This window comes from Neodiprion virginianus, chromosome 1 (assembly GCF_021901495.1).
Source record: "Neodiprion virginianus isolate iyNeoVirg1 chromosome 1, iyNeoVirg1.1, whole genome shotgun sequence".
In the NCBI taxonomy this organism is placed as follows: Eukaryota; Metazoa; Arthropoda; class Insecta; order Hymenoptera; family Diprionidae; genus Neodiprion; species Neodiprion virginianus.
In genome coordinates this window covers 25,128,334-25,146,905 of record NC_060877.1, presented here as the reverse complement: position 1 = coordinate 25,146,905, position 18,572 = coordinate 25,128,334, and the positions used below count along the sequence as shown (strand labels likewise).

The 18,572-nt window shown below is 40.5% G+C and overlaps 1 protein-coding gene across 10 annotated transcripts in view; it reads right to left on the bottom strand.

Annotated features, from left to right (window-relative positions):
• LOC124310481 (stress-activated protein kinase JNK) overlaps nt 1-18,572 on the bottom strand; it is a 158,627-nt gene that overhangs the window by 89,776 nt on the left and 50,279 nt on the right. For 2 of the 10 annotated variants that reach the window (XM_046774480.1, XM_046774482.1), the window contains exons 3-4: nt 16,405-16,476; nt 1,804-1,889 (exon numbers count right to left, since the gene is read on the bottom strand). The exons of 5 other annotated variants lie outside the window; for them this stretch is intronic. The gene's annotated coding sequence lies outside the window, so the exon portion shown is untranslated. Of the gene's footprint in view, nt 1-1,803; nt 1,890-12,643; nt 13,817-16,404; nt 16,477-18,572 lie in introns of those variants that run through there. 3 more of the 10 variants (XM_046774481.1, XM_046774485.1, XM_046774483.1) reach the window with 2 other exon arrangements.

Genomic DNA, 18,572 nt, shown 5'->3' with positions numbered 1-18,572 from the left:
TTTTTTCAATTTACAAACACAACAAATTTACTACACAGTGTAGTAAATCCAAATAACTTTTTTCTGTTTTTCTTATAAATTTTAGTAAAATCAAACATCACAAGTTGAAAGCAGATGCATAGTAATTTACGTCGCTACACCGAATTTGTAAATTTGAAACCTACTTTGGTAATTTGCCAACTTTTTTGTAGAGTAAATGAATAGTAAATTCACAATAATTTCCAACCGTGTAAGACTTCCGTTTGGTTGTGATTCTGTGTAATTTTCCCTTGACAGAAGTATCCGTGAGTTTCGTAAAACGTGTTTCAAAAGCTCTTCTACGCAGTTACAAAAATGTGCATGCCAGAAAATTACTCCGGTTTCTTATCTCGTGGAGCGAGCGCTTGTAAGCCATATCGCAAATCCGATGATTAAACGTCTCGGTGGTTTTGCGCTTCGTAGTGTACTTCATCCAAACCTAGAGAGGACTCCACGGCCGGGTTTTTGCGGTCCTATCCCGCGAATTATTCGCACCAAACACGTGGACAGTGAGTTAGAAGAACAAAGGTAAAGTTAATAAGATTACCGTGCCAACAATCGATTATCGTTGGATAAACACCTGTAATCACTTGATGCGAATTACGCAAACTAAAAAGGTGCCATTCTCTAAACTTCAATTAACGACCAGGTCTTGCAGCATGGTTGTTTTGCAGATGCGAAACGCGCACGTGAACTTTCACCGAGTAGGTATAAGTAAAATTTTCAGAGCAACCCCTCCGTAAAATTCAGCCGAGAATATTCACCCGAAGAATAAGGAGAGTGTTTCGGCTCAAAACTTCTCGCTGTACCAAGGAAGTTGGGTAATAATTTAAAAAACGCCGAATTATCACAAGCGGCAACCCTCCAGCAACCCGGGCGGCTAACCGAGTCCAAGCTGGCTGCCTGGTTACACGGATGTCGGGCGTATCTTTCCGCCGGGTTTATGACTGAACTTGCGAAAGATATAAAGTAATAGGTATAAGAGGGCTGGAGAAAGGCGGTTCTCACCATGCGGAGAGCCTGCGTACGCAGCAGCGGGGCAAAGGACGAATCCCTCTTGCATCGTTCTGCTTTTACCACTTCCGCCGACGGCTATCAATTTATTTTATCTTATCAAAGATCACTGCGAGAAATTTCTCAGGAACAAGAAACAAAAAAAAAAAAACAAGAAAAAAAAAAGAAAGAACGTTGGACAAACTGCGTCGTTAACGCGAAATTCTTATTATGGCACTTATATATACAGATATAATTATGAATTTCCACAACGAATGCTTACCGTAATATAGAATCGATTACGATCGTTTGTAGGATTTGCCGCAAATTCTAAAATATCATTACAAAATAACAAACATCGTACCATTTTCCTTCTCCGGAATGTTTTCGAAATTTTATTACGAATACACGTCATGCTTAGAGCGTTACAAATTGAGCCACTATAAACAGCAGAATTCTATTGATCTAGTATGCAAGGAATAACTCCTAGGAGACCGTATACAGATAGGGTGTAAAAACGTTGTTAAAAAGCGATACAAAAAATAGTTAATGTAGTGCAAATATTTGAGTACCGATACTGAGAAAGTCTGAATGTAAAATTTGGAATGCTTCGAGCAGTATATTTTTCTCTTTTTATTCTTCTCTTCAAGCATCATTATGTGTATAAACGGGTAAATTTTCGTTTGATTAAAGTAAAATCGCGATATTCCTGCGGTTTGAAGTCAATTTGCAGGCATTTCAGTACCTAAGCAAAAAGTAATTTTAACTACACGTGCGGCGTCGAATACGTACCTATAATGAACTCGATTATTGTTCGGATTTCAGACCGCGGCACAAAAAGTACCAACAAACGTTTGACAATTAGGTTGTTCGCTCACCTGGAACAGAGGGAAAAAAGAAAAAAAACGTTATTACAGAGAATAGGGGAAGAGCTGGACGAGGAGAAAAACCGTATCGATTAAAACTTAGCTTAGAGTTAATTCCACGTCGCGGAATAAATCGCGGTACATTGATCCGAGGGGAGGAAAGAGAGAGAAAGAGAAAGAGTTTGGAATTATTTCTCTGCCTTCGATGGTTCAGCGAACGAATGGCGGAACAACCGCTGGCAGACTTATTTAAGCGCAACCATTTTTTGTTATAATAAATTTAAAAATAAAATGCTTAAACGCATTAAGCCGCGGCCAATCGCATCAAACAGAAGCTCGTTCGTGGAAGGGACGTAAAAATTTCATTCGCTGTCCTCTGGGTATCCATGTATCTCCAAAAAGCACCTCAGCTGCAAAGAAATTGCGCCAGGTACACTGAAGTGAAAACTGCTCTACAAAAACTCACTTTACAACTTGGAAACCACCAAAATAAGGAATCACTCGCTTGGAAATCACCAACGATTCCAAGTGATTTCCAATATTTAAGGATAGCAGGAATTTCACTGATATCCAAATGACTTTCATTGTTAAAGTATATCCTGAATTATAATGATTTCCAATACTTTTCAATTGAATCCTCAACCCTTCGGCAATGGCCTTTAATCCTGTGGCTGGATATTCCAAAATTTAAAAAACTCAAAATATCCACGCGCACGTCACGTTGGTTTTGCATCAGTCAAAGGCCTTAGTAACCAAATTGTTTTACTTCAAACGTGCTGAACGCGAGACTCTACCGAGTGTATTGATAATACACGTATATACCTCACGCTATAGATATACGAGGTTTCTTACAAAAAACAATCAAAGAACAACGTCGTAGAATTTTACGAGGCGATACTTTGTCGCTGGAGATATTCTTCGTCGTGTGCAAGAAGAAGAAAAAAAAAGGAAAAGCAGTGAAATAAACACCGAGGGAGCCTTCGCTGCGAATCCAAAGAACGCGCAATTTCACGCACACGTTTCAGCGAGTCAGTTTCCTTTCGCAAAAATCCCCGCAATACCGGGATCTGAAAACGACCGTAGTTATGCAACAGCGTTCACAATCTCAGGGTTAAGGGTGAAGGGAATAAGTGCCACGAAAAGCTCCCCCAGCTAGTAATTTTGAACGGACACGCGCAAAAGCTGGAGGCAATAATTTTTCCACTGCACAATTTTCCGAGAGCGACGCCGGGTGAAAACGAAAAGAAAGAAATAAGGGTCAAACAAGAAACCTTACTTTATTCGTTCCAAACCGAAATCGCACATCGATTACGAGAATTTCTTCCAGGATCAGGTTCCGTTGAGAAATTTTGACACAGCGACGTCGAAATGTCCTTGCCGCTGGCCCTCGTGCAGCGGAAATCAACGTAGCGAACAGCACGCGAGACTTCGGCCAAGCCCCGAATTTCAAACCCTGGCTAAGCACGAACACGGCACGAGGTATAACGTAGAAAAGTAGGCACAGAACCGAATTTAGACAAAGTCCGTGCGGAACTCCGAAGGGGCGGGACGGGCGCCGCTACTGCTATAAATCAAATGGCCACCCCAATTTTCCGTTACCAACATACACGTTGCCCTGTTCTGATCCACCCCGATATACGACAACCTTTCCGGCGCCACTCGAACGGTCGTTTTTCATTCTATTTTTCAATGTTTTATTATTGCCGTAATTTTCTGCAAGACTATAACTTTTGAAAGTATATTACAAATCGTAACACTCACCGCAATATTTTCTGACACGTCAATTATTACCGTACGGAAAAGCAAGGTGTTCGAAATAACATTTAAAATTGAAGCCAACGATAAATGGTATGAAAGTAAAATCAAGAGTCACTGATCGAGCTCGTTAAAGAATTTTCTCACGGCAGGTAAGCAGGTAACTAAAAAGGAACCATGACAGTGAAAAACAAGACCTAAGAAATTATTGCAGCTTAATATTTTTCTTGTAGAATAAAAGAGCGGAATTTTCATTGACGATGAATCCTTCAACCAAGCTAAGCATAAAAAATTGGCTGCGGTTTTTCGGGTGTAATTATCAGAGCGACTTCCTCCCGGCGCGAACTATCCGTTCGAGTTAGCGATCGTGACCGAAAGTTTTCGACTCGCAGCTCGCAGGATATGCCGGGTATATAAGCGTAATATATCGCGAAATTGCGCCTAGCTTCTGGGGGTTGGCGGTTTGATGATCGTGGAATATCTTAATGTGGATCTGCGTGATTTCCGGCCGCTAAGAAACTGAGAAATTGAACGCGATAATGTGAGCGAAGTTGACCGGCTTATATTCCCTTGTCACACGAAATATCTAACCAGCAACAAATTTTGTTTTTGGAACACGGGACACGGGTGAAATATGCCGACGGCGTCGACGATCCGCAGGATTTTCAACTGCCAGGCAACAAATGTCACACTTGACTCCGAACAGAGCGTTCCGGATTCCCAGTCAATGGTACCAATTATTTCGGCTGGAATTATAACGCGTTGTAGTAAAATAGAGCAATATGCATACTTAATTGCTCATAGCGTTATAGAAACTCGACTAATTTCCTGGCATTTTCTCTCTCATTACTGCCGTAGTTATGTATATATGTATACTTGTGCCAAGAATTTCTACGCGTTCAATTTTGTCGGGAATGTCGAACCAGCATCGGCCGTCCACCTCCCCGAACTTTATCGCTCTTGGATGAATTATTCTGCCTCGGCACGTGCCGTGCTTCTTCGAGCATTTGATTCACCCTTTGCAAGAGAATTATCTTTGATGATTCACATACGCAAGCCTCGACTGAATGTGTTCACATAATTGACTGTATTTACTCGCGGTCATCCCCGCGTTGGTTTTAAACCGATCGATTGAATCCAACGCCAAGGTAAGCGGGCTGTTTATCGAGTAACGCATCGCGCTCAAAATCGAGACGTCAAATTTGATGAACCGAAAGGATTAGTCATAAATTTAGAGCAAACCTTCGAAGAATCACGAGCCAATATTAAACGTATCATATCGAAGAAAAAGAAGAAGAAGCAGAAGAAGAAGAAGAAGAAAATCCAAGCGTCACTGGTTATTCTGATGATTTATATTACGGCTCGTCTTGTAACTTGTAAAGCTACCTAATTAATCTTCGCATCTCACGTACAAGATTTCTAGTCTGCCGTATACTCGCAACTAAATTTCGCCTGAAAATTTTACGATTTTGTTATTCCCGATTGTGAATATCTGTCTTTCCCAATAGCAAACTGAAGGTACAACATGTGTACGAATACACAGAAACATAACACGTGGGCAGCATTCGGATATTCACGCTACCGAAACAGAACTAATATAGTCCATTATGATTGCGAAGAAATACATATATGAGAATATGAGTAAAAAGAAATGTGACAAGGCGTGCCTTACTATGGCTCACTCGCAATGATTAACAACGGCGATTCTAAAGAATTACAATTTAGAATTTAATGCAAATTTAGCCACCGCATGCACCTACACGGTTTTTACAAATGCTGGAAATTTTTTTATTCCAATTCTTAGTTTCGCTACAATTTACAATGACAGTTTTTGTACAGCAAAAGCGGGAATCAAGAGGAACGCCCCGCGAATTCTGAATGTAACTTATATACATATACCTATACTCAGCTCAGCCTCAGCTTGTATTACAAAACAGAATACATGTATTCATATTGTATACAACGAAGCATAGGTGGTTATAAATATGTACAGACACACATGTTTTTCGCTCGTGAGTTTTGTACAAATATTTGTAAGAAATTGTTACAGTTTGGCACATGGTTGGTATTCGCTATTCGCAGAATCGGAATTCAGGGTATCGACGTGTCAATGAATCACCAGAATCGTATTCGTCATTCCACGATGCTGCTATATTTATAAACTTGGATACAAAAATATAAGAGAAATCATTCCCGCCGTCGACCTTTGCCAATACGGACATGGAATACCTGAAAAGTTTACGAAAGTTTTTTTTCGGTTCTTTCTTCACGAATTCTTATGCGTCATTGGTGTGAAAAAATAATTATATATTTGAATTTCATGAACAAACTAGTGATAAGCATGTGAGATATTGTTAGATTGGTGCACAGAAATCAGCTCCTCTATTTCAACTCCCTACAACGAAACAATAATTCTAGTCGGAGGTGGATACGCGATATGAGTAAAAAGAAACGGATAAAGTGAGCGTATAAGCGAGGCATTCCTGAGTCTAATGGTCGGACCATCGAATAGTAGGTACGTATAATCCCTACAATTTTTAGACAAGAAACTGCTAGTTTGTGAATCATAAATGTCAATGAATGTCGTCCCTATTTGCCGTTGAAAAAATAAACAGCAGCTGTACAGCAGCTTGTTACATTATATACAAGCGCACTTTTTGCGGTGGTAAAAATTACCCAGGGACTTAAAAAATTACTCGATACCGCTGTTTTGCACAGTTGCTATTAGAGGCGTGGATATATCATTCTTAACGGCTGTCAACTGCAGACGAATACGTAACCGCATTTCAAGTGTCTCTTTTCGAGTTATTCAATATCGTTCAACTATGGTTGAATAAGGAAATAAGCATCTTAGATAAAAAATTGTATAACCGTCACGCATTCGTTGGACACAGTTTATATACCTTAGAATAAACGGTAAGTGGATTATTTTTCACGAAAAATTTCAACGGAACTGTATTCGTGAATGAGCTTTTAAGCATCTTGCGATCCACTGTGAAGGAATCGACAAGTATCGCGTTATTATCGCCATGAAGAGGGTAATAATTGCCGGTAATTACTCGGTAATTATAATAGGATGCATGGCGAACCAACGATTGCAATAATGATATTCTGAACACGACAATTAAATGCAAAGATACTGGAAATCTCGAAATAATCTACATTGCGGTAGGCAGAATGCATAAACACCTCGGTTTACGTCCCGTTTAAAGATAGTGAGCGTAATTAATTCTTTCACGTTGCACGTACACGACATTCTACGGTATTTCACAACAACAAGTCGTCTTTCAGAATTTTGAATTTTACGAGAGATGGAAGTGAAATAGATTGCGGGAAGATAATTAGCAATGCAAGCACCGGATTTCCCGACCGTCGCACTATCGTCGTAAAGTGTGGATATTACCGCGCCTGGTTGTCGTAGTTCTAGTTCTCGTTTCTCACAGGATTAATCCACCCAAGTTCTGGAAGCCGAAGACTCGTTGCGTAGGCGAAACGTCTAGGTAAGCCATCTCCGCAATGGATTCATCGTCGCGTCCGACTCTTGACCAGAGATGCAAGGATTATTAAATTTAATACGCTCAATTAGTCGGGGCCACGAACTAAACCACGAGACTAATATCCTTGGAGCTGCATTTCCGAGGCTTTTGAACAGTGCGAGGCGGACTTGGAGCAAACCACTCCTGGACTAGACGCGGCTCCGATTTGACTCAACTAATGACTCTCGTACATCATGCCTTTATGTCAATTAATAACAGTGAAAGGTGCTGTTATTTGTACGACGCGGTGCCAACCCCGCAGAGACGACTTGAAACTATGTCGCGAATCTGCGCATACTTTTTGCCCTCGTCTGTTCGTAACTCTTACGTACGGTAAATGTAGCGCATGATACATTGAACAATGTAACGTTGTTGATGAGTAAATCACCGAGTTGATAGTAGAAAACGACATAATAGAGTGTCACATTCTCGTGACATATTGACTATTAGTGCGTCTGACTATAACTGCAACAATTACTGCTACCACTGTTTCAGTTTTGTTCCTCAAACTCCACACGTCTGTAGCAACTGTAAAGGCAAGCTCATAAATTTTACAAATTTCCCTCAAGAATCGAGAATTAATTAGCTTCACACACTTCGGAAGATTTTGTGAATTTTATGAGGTCATATTTTGTGAGTTCTATATTCGGCAAAACGTCGCTAATTCGCAACTTCACGATTATCTGAGACTCGGTAAAAAGTAACGAAGCGCAATATACTGATATTTTGGAAACTTAACAAGATCATACTCATTCTATAAAGTTTAGTGTTTGAGATTGTGATTTTTTGTCTCAATACTTCGTTACGTGAACCTTATCAGCTTTAACCTTCTCAATCACAGTGAGATGCTCAGCGTCTTGCGTCAAAAATTTCCACGCCGTATCCTTATCACAGTTAATTTGCAACTTCGGATGATCTTTGTTACTTTGTAAGACTATCAAAATATGGAAACATGTAATAATTTTTTCAACTTTCCATCCACCGCACTGGATCCGCCATTTTGAATTTAAAAATGATCAAATTCCGAGTTCAGATTCGTAATCAGCAACCTCAAAAACCTGCGAGTAACAAAATTCGGCCAAAATATTAAGTGAAAAAATGTTTGACAGAAAGTGTTAACCTCGTGTTTTTGAACCTCCACCGTACTGAACCACCCTCTACTTCTAAGCTGATCCATGTTCACGTTCGCTCGATTCAACAACGAGGCAAAAAGTGAAAAGAAGCTCCACGATTTGCACATGCTCGTAAAAATGTTCGAATATTGCTATGGAAATCGAATCGAAGTATCGGGATCTCGGTTCAGCGATCGCGATAGGTGCCGTTGAACGTGACAACTGCGTTAAACACACAGCTGTAATCTCATGGATCCAAAAGCCGGCGAGGAATAGCTGCTGCCCGTGTACGTCAGGATCGATATCGAGCGACTCGCAGTGACAGGGTATGACTGTGGTTCGGTCGTCAGGCAGGCGAGCGTGCTTGCTTTTTCCACAAACGAAGGGTGTTCCTGGCTTGTGTGGTAACCGAGTAGAAAAATCAATAGCTAGGTATGTGTGTTAGTGTTATTTCATGCCGCCATCTGCCGCTGCTGCCTCGTGCGCTACGTGGAATACCGGCTATGGTTGTCAGTTCCGAACTGCAATGAGGTGTTTCTTTCGCAAAATAATGAAAAACCAGCTGCGGTCGTAACACGCGACTCCGCAAGTTCGTCATTAATTTGATCAAGGGAAACCGTATACACTGAGAGAAATTTTTAGTTCCGGTCACCGCTCAGTCCTTGACTGTTTTCATTTTTTACCACAATCGAAAAATGTAGTTCTAGGTAGAAAATGAAAATTAGTTTTTTAGCTGTTACCGGAAAGTCTAGTATCCGTTACTATTCTTTCTCATTACGATCACTGTTGCTATATTTTCTTGTATAACTGTTTCGAATATTTAATGCTTGTGCAACAATAAATTGACGTTGAAGCCTTGTTTAGCTAAAAAAGTGGGAGTAAATCTCAGAAACTGATTTTGCATTGCAATTACCAAAAAAGGATCGACGATAGCGCAAAATGGTTACGCGTACCTCGTTTTTCGTAATTCCAACAACATTTAAACGGTTTTTTTAACGATACCTGTTTTACTGAATTTTTCTAGTTACTGTAACAACTGAAATTTTTCTCAGTGTATGTAATAACGTCAGTAATCGTGGGTAACGAACATTATGATTGGTGATTTAGCGACGTAAGTAACAATCTCATGTCCGTAGCGTTGTGACTAACCAATCTCTGTACAATCCAATCAATGTGAATGTGAGAACTGGCGGAAGATCGCAGAAAAACCAAATCAAGGTTCTCAATTCCTAATCGATCGATTTCGTTCCACGGATATTCGATAAGCAGAGAAATAAGAGTTCGTTTGTTAATCTGTTCATATGAAAAATCTTTCGTTGATTCGAAAAGACGCGTTGAGATTGAAACGACGATTTAGGTCACACGCGAGATTATTGAAATTGGTCGGAAAAAATAAAAGAAAGAAATAAAAACAATCGGTAATCTCAAAGGTCAGCAGATTTGATTGGCTCCGTGTCGATCGACGCTATCATTGTCCGTGTTCACTGGCCCTGTATGAGCTTTCGTCGACAATAAAAAAACGGAAATCGATATTGTTATGATTGGAGGGGTGGTAAACGACACTCAACAGAGAGGAGAAGAGACTCGGGCTATTTCTACACGAGCGATCGAGCGTTTCGGCGGAAAAATAAGACGGCCTCAAATACGAAGAGATTCACTCGAAGGACTAATTCGCATTTCTAGAAGCTCAAGTCGCGAAGACACGTATCGCGAAAATCGCGCAACTGTAGTTACACACAGCAGCTGACTGACTTCTGATGTGAGTGGATAAAAGTTTCTCGAGTTTTCACGAAAACTATTCAAATATACCCAGCGCGTTGTGATTATAGTTTTTTCATTCGTTTTTCTAATTTTCCTAAAAAATCCACATTTAAATTTCAGATTTCACCGTAGTCGGATTACCTCGATAACGTTCAACTTTTTGAACGGTTGACGCGATCAAGCTCCACTGAAATATACAGGGTATCTACCGCAATCGAGAATTTAGATCCCAGGACTATTCCAAGAGTTTCCGGGACAGTTGATCGAAAACTTCTAGGACCTTGACTGCATGGTCCGTCGACTGGTAAAATCAAATCAGTTTTCAATCAAAGATGTATCATGTCAATTTGTCCAGCATAAATTAAAATATTCCAGGACTTTTCCGGGATTTAAGGATAATCAAGGAGCAACGGACACCTTGAGTATACTGATGAGAGACTGGGGGGAATGCCACGCGTTTCGAAACATCATCTACCTGATAGGCGTCGTAGAGAGTGAAGGAGAGAGAGAGAGAGAGGAAGGGACTTATCCTTCGGGAGGACAATGCCCTTAGCTACCCTTCGTTTCAGCTTCCACGAATCCCCTCAGACTGTCAATGTCGCCCCTACGGCCCCGACGGCGCCCAAGGTTCCGCTGACATTTTGGTCACGTGACACCTTAGCCGGGGATGCGGTAGGCGAAATATGGAAGGACGGAGACACGCCGCGCCGAGCACTGTAAATTGAGAGAGAAGTTCGACGGCTTTCAAGGGAGAGACCGAGGCACATGAATAGTTGATTCCTCTCGTAGCTGTACAAATCACCTGCAACGTGCTCGACTCCTGCAAATCATGATCATTACCATCGCCAAGGGTGCTTTTCGGAACTATAAGGTGCAGATGCGCGACTGCAGCGTCTGCACTGTACCTGCGATTTGTTCCATATACAGAGGGTGAAGAGTTCTGTTCGATACAGTCTCTCGGAAAATTCATTCCACGAATTGGATTACGTTGGGAACTTGCATATATAATCGTTGTTAGGAGTATAAATGTACTTTGTTTAAGGACGATGGCTGTGCGCCATTATTCATTTTTACAAGATGATACGGAAATACACGAAAAAGCGTGCGTTAACCAGAGCCGCAAGAGATGTGGAAGTTGGGAAAGACGGTTGCTACGTGGTTAGTTAGAGTTTGGAAATTTAACCGGAAGCCTCGTACCCCTCAATAAGTGAACCAAGCGCGTTATGCTAAAACGCCAACAGAGCTCACGCACGCTGAAAGGGGTCCTCCTACAGGGTTCTGAGCGCACGTTCGTAACTTCAGAGTTCAGGGTTCAGCAAACGCAGGAGTAATTGAATCGGTGCGGTGTTTACACAAAAGCAGATTATGTCACCCAGCGAAAGCGGGGATTAGACGAACGGACATTTTTTTAGGGAGGGGTTAAATCGTGCGTGAGTGCGTAACATTGTTCTCTCGGTAACAGGAGAAAAAGAGAGAAAGAGGGAAAAAGAGAAGTATTTTTCTATTCGCGTAAAACGCGAAGCGACGACGGCGACGACACCCGGTTTCAAAAAATACCCATCGAGGCACACAAGCAAACCAGACAGATTGGCAGGGTGGCATCGAATACTATCTGCAATTCCGTAAAACAAGCACGTTGTGCACACAAACATAGATATTATGCCGCGCAGGGGACAATTCTATCGATTTTATACGATGTAGGTCGCGATCGTGTTCATTCAATTTATTCAGGACGCGAAAACCGCGCCGTGAAGAAGAAACCTGATTGAAGACGGTTTGATAAAAGGGCAGAATGACGAGCTCATCAACTCTGTGCGGTTAGGAGCATCGTTTAGCGTGCGCTAAATTACTACAAAAGACACTGATAAACTGCCGTAAGGATGCTACGGTATTACAGCGAGTGCAATATTGTGAATTGGTCATTTGCTGATACATTTGCACGATGGCCTTGTAAGTTCGGTTGAAACATGGCAAAGTTTCTGATATTTACACTGTGAGATACCGCAGATAACGTTATTGATTTCTTATAAATGCTGATTTTGAGGAAAAATTCTCAAGATTGTTGAAAACAAATTTTAAAAATTGCACAAATATTGCCAGGTAATCGGTACCAAAAAACTTCAGCTACGGCTACAACATAAGGAAAACTAAAAACCCGGATAAAAATATTCACCTCCTTCGTGATTATATGTTCCGACGATCGAGGTACAGGAAATATCGCCTTGTTCCTTTCTGCACACTTACGGTCACGTAAAAAATTTCTCCAACTGGTTAACGTCGTTGACGATGACGTCTTAAAGTCACCACGATTGATAAACGATTCAAGGCATGTCTGTACTCGTGCAAACTACAACTTCGTCAAGGGTATAAGCATGGGGTTCGAGGTTCACTGAAACGCCTCCTCAGCACCATGTTATACAATTGAAATTGCAGTCGTTTTATGGTCAAATTTGCGCAGTTTTCCTCTAGTTCTTTATTTATAAATTATATCACATTTACTTCTCACGCTATTCACACGAAATGCATTTTACGAATCAGCGAGGGAATGGCACATTAGTATCCAAAATTCGCAATAGGTAAATTCGTCACAGTGTGACCTTACCTTGATCAACGCCAGCCTGCAGCAGCTTCCAGCCCTGATTGGAGTCTTTGTTATATCGCTTGTCTGCCGGACACTCCAGGGATGGTTTGACTCTTGCGTTTCACTCGCTTTATCAGTTGTGCCGAACAAAGTTAGCCAACGATATTCAAAAAAAATTTCTCCTCGTTTCTGACGTGGTCCGCGAAATTTGGACGGATAACTCGGGTACCGTGTCTTAATTGAACCCTATTTCTCGAACCATAGGCGACACGTGCGTAATCGTGTTTGACCCGTGGTATAAATCTGTTAACGTATACTTTACAACGCCAGTCACTTACTCAATGCTTCTTATCACTTATATTAATGGTTGCTTGTGTTTCGCGTTGGTTAAACGTTGACAAGTTTAGTGGTCGGAATTAGGTTTTACGCGCCAGTCTGGCGCGGCTGAAATGACGATAAATGTTGGTTGGGATGTGTGGGAGATGACAGCTAACTCACTCGCGGAACAAATAACCGTGTTCACGTATATTTAACGACCTTACGATGCATATAATATTGTGGTTTTTCACGATTCGTCACTAGGTTTTTTACACGTGTATAATTAAGATGAAATGAGACGGATTTTCTTCTTTCGTTTCTTTTTAAATCGCATATGTAACTAAATACGTGCTCGATCACAGCTGAATCTTCGCTATCGTACTACGTATTTCTATACTATCGTAAAATTAATACAGATCGTTTAGAACGCAATATGTGTGTGTATATGTTTGTTGAAAAATTTAAACCCTGACACAGTTGCTATTTTACAAAGTGCAATGTGAGAAATATCATCATTTCCTGTACAATTAAACAACCGTGATCATTCGCGGGTTATATAATTTAAGTGTTCAAAATCACCATCGCCGATGTGCAGGTTAAAAACCGATTTTCCAGCCTCGCCACAGCAGACACCGTACGTGAGATTAGAAACACATGGGTTTTCAAAAGCAGCTAATATATTATTTAATTCAGGTTGAAAATTGTTCAATTAACGTAAGTCCTGTATCGCACCCTTGGAGATTATTCTTACAGAAGGTGGCGGAGTTGCGGGACGACTTTTCGAAGAGGGGGAGAAGAAGATACGGGGCTCGAGATTGTCGTGAGAAACGCGAGATATCGCACGAACGGACGAGAGATGCGTCGCGTTTGAGAGGCCGCGCGCGACTGACGCTCGTGGAGAAGATCGCGCGCCGGCGCCGCGACGCCTCGCGTCGAAGGGTCTCGTCACCCTCTCTGACCGATAGCCAAACCGCCGACGCGCCGCGACGCTCGAATTTGTTCGGTGGCAATGTCTTCGCCTGTCCAAGGGCGTCGCGGATTTTTCTTCAGCGGGGTATCGTTTTTCGTGATTGCGCAACATTTTTATTTATTCATTGATCATTGCGAGGCTGCTTCATGCAAAAAATGTAAAACTTTTATGCAGCACATGAAGTATTTTTCAAAAACTTTTTGCAAATCTATACATGGTAATTTCAAGTCACGGGAAATAATTGAAATTTCGACGTACAAGTACAACATTTTTTTGAAATCACAGAAAATTTTGAAATAATGTGAAATCCGTCAAAGTATTCGACAAACTAACTCAAGATTTATAGAATCAGTCAAATCAGATGTGTGATCCTTTTACATTGTTTCAAAATATCACAGATCTTAGGTACCTGAATTTTACCAGAAATCTAGTGTAAAAAATAATTGACAGATGCTTGATTCAAGTTTGATAAAAAGAAATTTCTATGAGATTCATAACTTTAACCGTGAGTTGATTTTTACACGTAAAAATGAAAACGGTACTCGTGACAAAGAGAAATCTGCAATATTTCACGTAGGTAGGTATATCTATAACAGTTAAGGTGTGTCGGGTGTAATTCATTCAAGGGATGAAGATTAGTCGTGTAATTTGTACGGGTGCATTTGGTGAGATATGTCTTTCGATATCTACGGAAGACAAGGTCGGTGGTGAGCGCCATGATAAATAGAGTAGATTGGTTGTCCCGTCGTTCTAGATTTTAGTTAACCGTGGGTGCGAATTAAGATGGATTCTGGGGATTTTGTTAGAACCCGAAATGAATTGGCTAGCTTCATCCAGTCCGGTATAATTCTACCTTCTATAACAGTTGAGCAGACTTAATTTTAACGATAATGTCACGAGTGCCAAATAGTGAAGAATGCGATTACAAAAGTCAGCTCACTTAACTGGATACGAATTATTTCAATCGCAGCTTGCGTTAGATAAAGTCTGTCTCTCCGTTCTTTTATACATACATACATATATATATATGTATGTATATTTATATATATATATATCCATACTAACCGTGGAAGTTTCATTCGATTGCTATTTTCAACCGGTACCAAAATACCCGTAGGTATATCCAAAGTATGTTGGAAGAAACAGACTATTTTTTATTTACAGACGCAGACCTTAAGAGTAATGAATGTAAAATGGATTGTGTCGAAATTTTTAATCGTTAGCCTTCGATTATACGTGTCAAATTTCCTATCTACGCGTTACTGCATCGCTTTACAAAGTCGCTGTGAAAACTGACAGTGCATCAGATTTGTTGGCAGTCACCGTTCGAATCAATCATTATTGATGGTCTGGCTAAGCGACGACAGGATCGATAAACGACATTCAGCTAAATTTATAGTATGTCCAAGTCCTGAACTGCACGGTCAGCTGAAAGACGGATGAAGGGGTCTCAACGCATCGTGTAAACTGAACACTATCAATTTTTAAACTGAGCTAGAGTTTTGACCAATCAAGCTATAATAACAACGAGATGATCACTACCGTGTAACCGGTAACGTCATCATCGAAAGAAAAGCGCGCAAAGATAAAGACAGGTCTGAGGACCGTGAATCGATCTCAAGTATCATTTTACCGATAACATAATTCGATGCCGATGTGTTTTGACCGACAGCTTGTCGATGAGACTGACTCTGGACAGCCTAGCTGCTTTCTTACAAGAGGAAAAAAAACCTCAGCCGAGGCAAGAACAATTCTTCAGGAAAGTGACGTGGGAGTGGAAGAATAAGTGCTCACTTCCGTAACAATTACCCGAGTGTAAGGTCGTTGTGTTAGGCGACTAGAAGAGAACATTGTCGATTCAATTCGGTGCTTGGAAGATTTGTTTTTCCTCAGAGCTTTCAGCGCCCGGACAATCCACGTTATGCTAGGTTATGTTGGGCTGGGTGATGCTCGCGTATTTTTGCGCCGGTCCACCGATAGAATACTTTGGTCGATTGAAACCGAGCTGGCAAAGCGGGAATGGAATATATAAATTATAGACGCTGGTGGACGTGGTGGTCCCTCGAGACTGCCTGGCCTTTCGTTGTTAAAACAGTTTTAGAGAAGCTACAGAGCCAGGGGGAGACCAAGAGCGAGATGAGGAAACTTTTCGTTGGTAGGAAAGCGAGTAGCTGCAGAGACGTGAAGTAATGAAATATAACGATGACGACGCGCGTCCGGAATGCGTCGATAATTATACAGATAAGAATCTCTATATGTCTACATTAACCGAGGAAAGACTCTCGCGGGTAAACACCGTTCATTCGATACCTTGCAAAAAAATGGAAAAATAAAAGAAATAAAAAAAACTTCCTCTGACATCTGCCGACGCGACTGCCACTCAACTTGCGAGAATTATTATACTATCTGGAAGCAAACAAGTTTTAAATCTCGCGAAGTAAAGGGTTGAGGTATCTCTGGATTAAATTGTGCGTGCGTTGATGTTCGTACTCACTGGCGCCTTGGAGGACCGAAGGGCTTCAGACTTTCAGGCTTTCGACGTCTGGGTGGCAAAAGCAGCGAGTGACTTGAGAAAAAGCAGAGAAACATATATCGTCAATTTACGATGTTTAGAGAAAGAGAACTCTGCAGTCCCCGCTAAGTGAGCTAGAAAATTCTAGTCTCTCCCCCAGAAAAAGGCGAGTCAATAGGAGTCAAAATTATCCTCTCACATCTAAAAAAAAAAAAAAAATGTAGAATCAGTTGGATCCGAACTAGTATCAGGTCAACATCAATTATCCACAGTAGACACATCACGAATTATATACTTCATACATTTTCTATGAAATTAGCTATTGAATCCAGATACCCAATAAACACCGAAACATTAAATACCCATTACGCTTATGGAAGTAGTAAAATACATGTCAATTATAAACACTAATTAGTACAATGTGGTTTCACATTTATTAAAAACCAGAGGCGGAGTGAACGAAATGTGTTACTCATCTAAAAATCAGATAAAATTCTGTGGTGTGGGTACCTAGTTTGACACTTTTAACAATTCATAAGCTGTACGATTGTTGTGGAACAGAATCCGGTGCTACAGTGCATGAGGAGTAGCGCTGTTTGAACTGTGAGATTATAATCTAGTCCGAGGTGTAACTGGGGCAGTTTAATGCACACCTGATCAAACAAAGGCACGGATGTTTCATAAGCTGATTATTAAAGGAGACCGCAGTTAAAAACCAGATTACAGTTTCTATTCAAGTAACAGTCCCGCGATAAAGATTGAATTCGGTATCAGGGTTATACCAACTGGTCCGTGGTCTATTTGCTATTTATAAAAACTATTCTACGCTCTATAGCGCGCGCATTTTTTCACACACTTTATAACCTTACGATATAAACCGCGTTGATAAATATATTTGTGACAATTTATGAATGTTTTCTGATGCTTTGAGCAAAAATCCTTTCAACGGAATCCGGATCGGCCGAACGACCTATATAATAGAATTTTCCTGGGATTCCATAATTGCTCCCAGGTACTTATTATTTGCTCATTTAGCAATGTGGGAGCATTAACTGTATAATTGTCGAATCACTCGCACGTGGTTGTTGCCGAATTATTAGACCTATAAATGGCATCGTGTTTCATTACTATCAGTATCCAATCTGAATGTACACACAATACAACATAATCTGGCCCCGACTTTCTTATTCGGGGAAAATCTGTGGTGAAATTCGAAAGCAAATTAGAATAAAAAATCAGGCAAAATCGATGCATTGTTGAAAAATAAGGTTCTTCGATTGTAGGTATTAACGAAAAATTTGTTTAATAAGACAGGAGTTGAATAAAAAATTTAAATAAAATAAAAAGTGCAGAAATAATTTATTGAAGATGAACAAAAAGATCGAGAAAATTGAGCGTCGACTCGATGCGATTGAACAGCATCGTAAATATCGCAAGCATAAAATTGAATAAGACGTTCGTCGAACAAAAAGCTCGAGCTTCATAAATCGTGGAAAAGTTAGTTTACGAGCGAGTGATACAATCTTCCTTAACCTCTCTTTTACCATTCAATGTTTATCATTTTTAAATGCCAACATCTTTGGTAGGTATAACTCAAGGTACATATATCTAGACGCTATTTACTCCGAGGACGAAGAGACCTCGACTATCTATCTTCGTATGGACGACGCAAGTGATTCTCGTCAACTCGCTCACAATCCGCTGCGATTATTTTTATTGTACCTGAACCGGCGCGAAGGAGGTTCTATTTTGACGATTATAAAATGTTATTGCAAAATATTAGAAAATATACGTCAGGATATCATAAAACGTTTAATTTATCGCTACATCATTCGCCCTGTTATACAGTTACAAATATACTTCTTACAAAAATAAATCTCACCATTTTTAATTGTTTTCATAGATTATAAGTTTCCCGTTACGAATACGATTTAAGTGGAGGCTGATCTCTACATCCTTGATTATAAGAAAACGAATTCGTCGCATGTCACGGAAAAAACAAAGCTGCTCGTAAAAAATTGCAAATTTTCTTAGGGATTCTTTCTGTGATGAAGAGAAAATTCTATTTTCTTCTTGCAACGTCTGACCGCAAAACCTTTTCTTTTCGAACAGAAAATAAATGGGCAATTGAAATCAGACCAAGGGTGAAG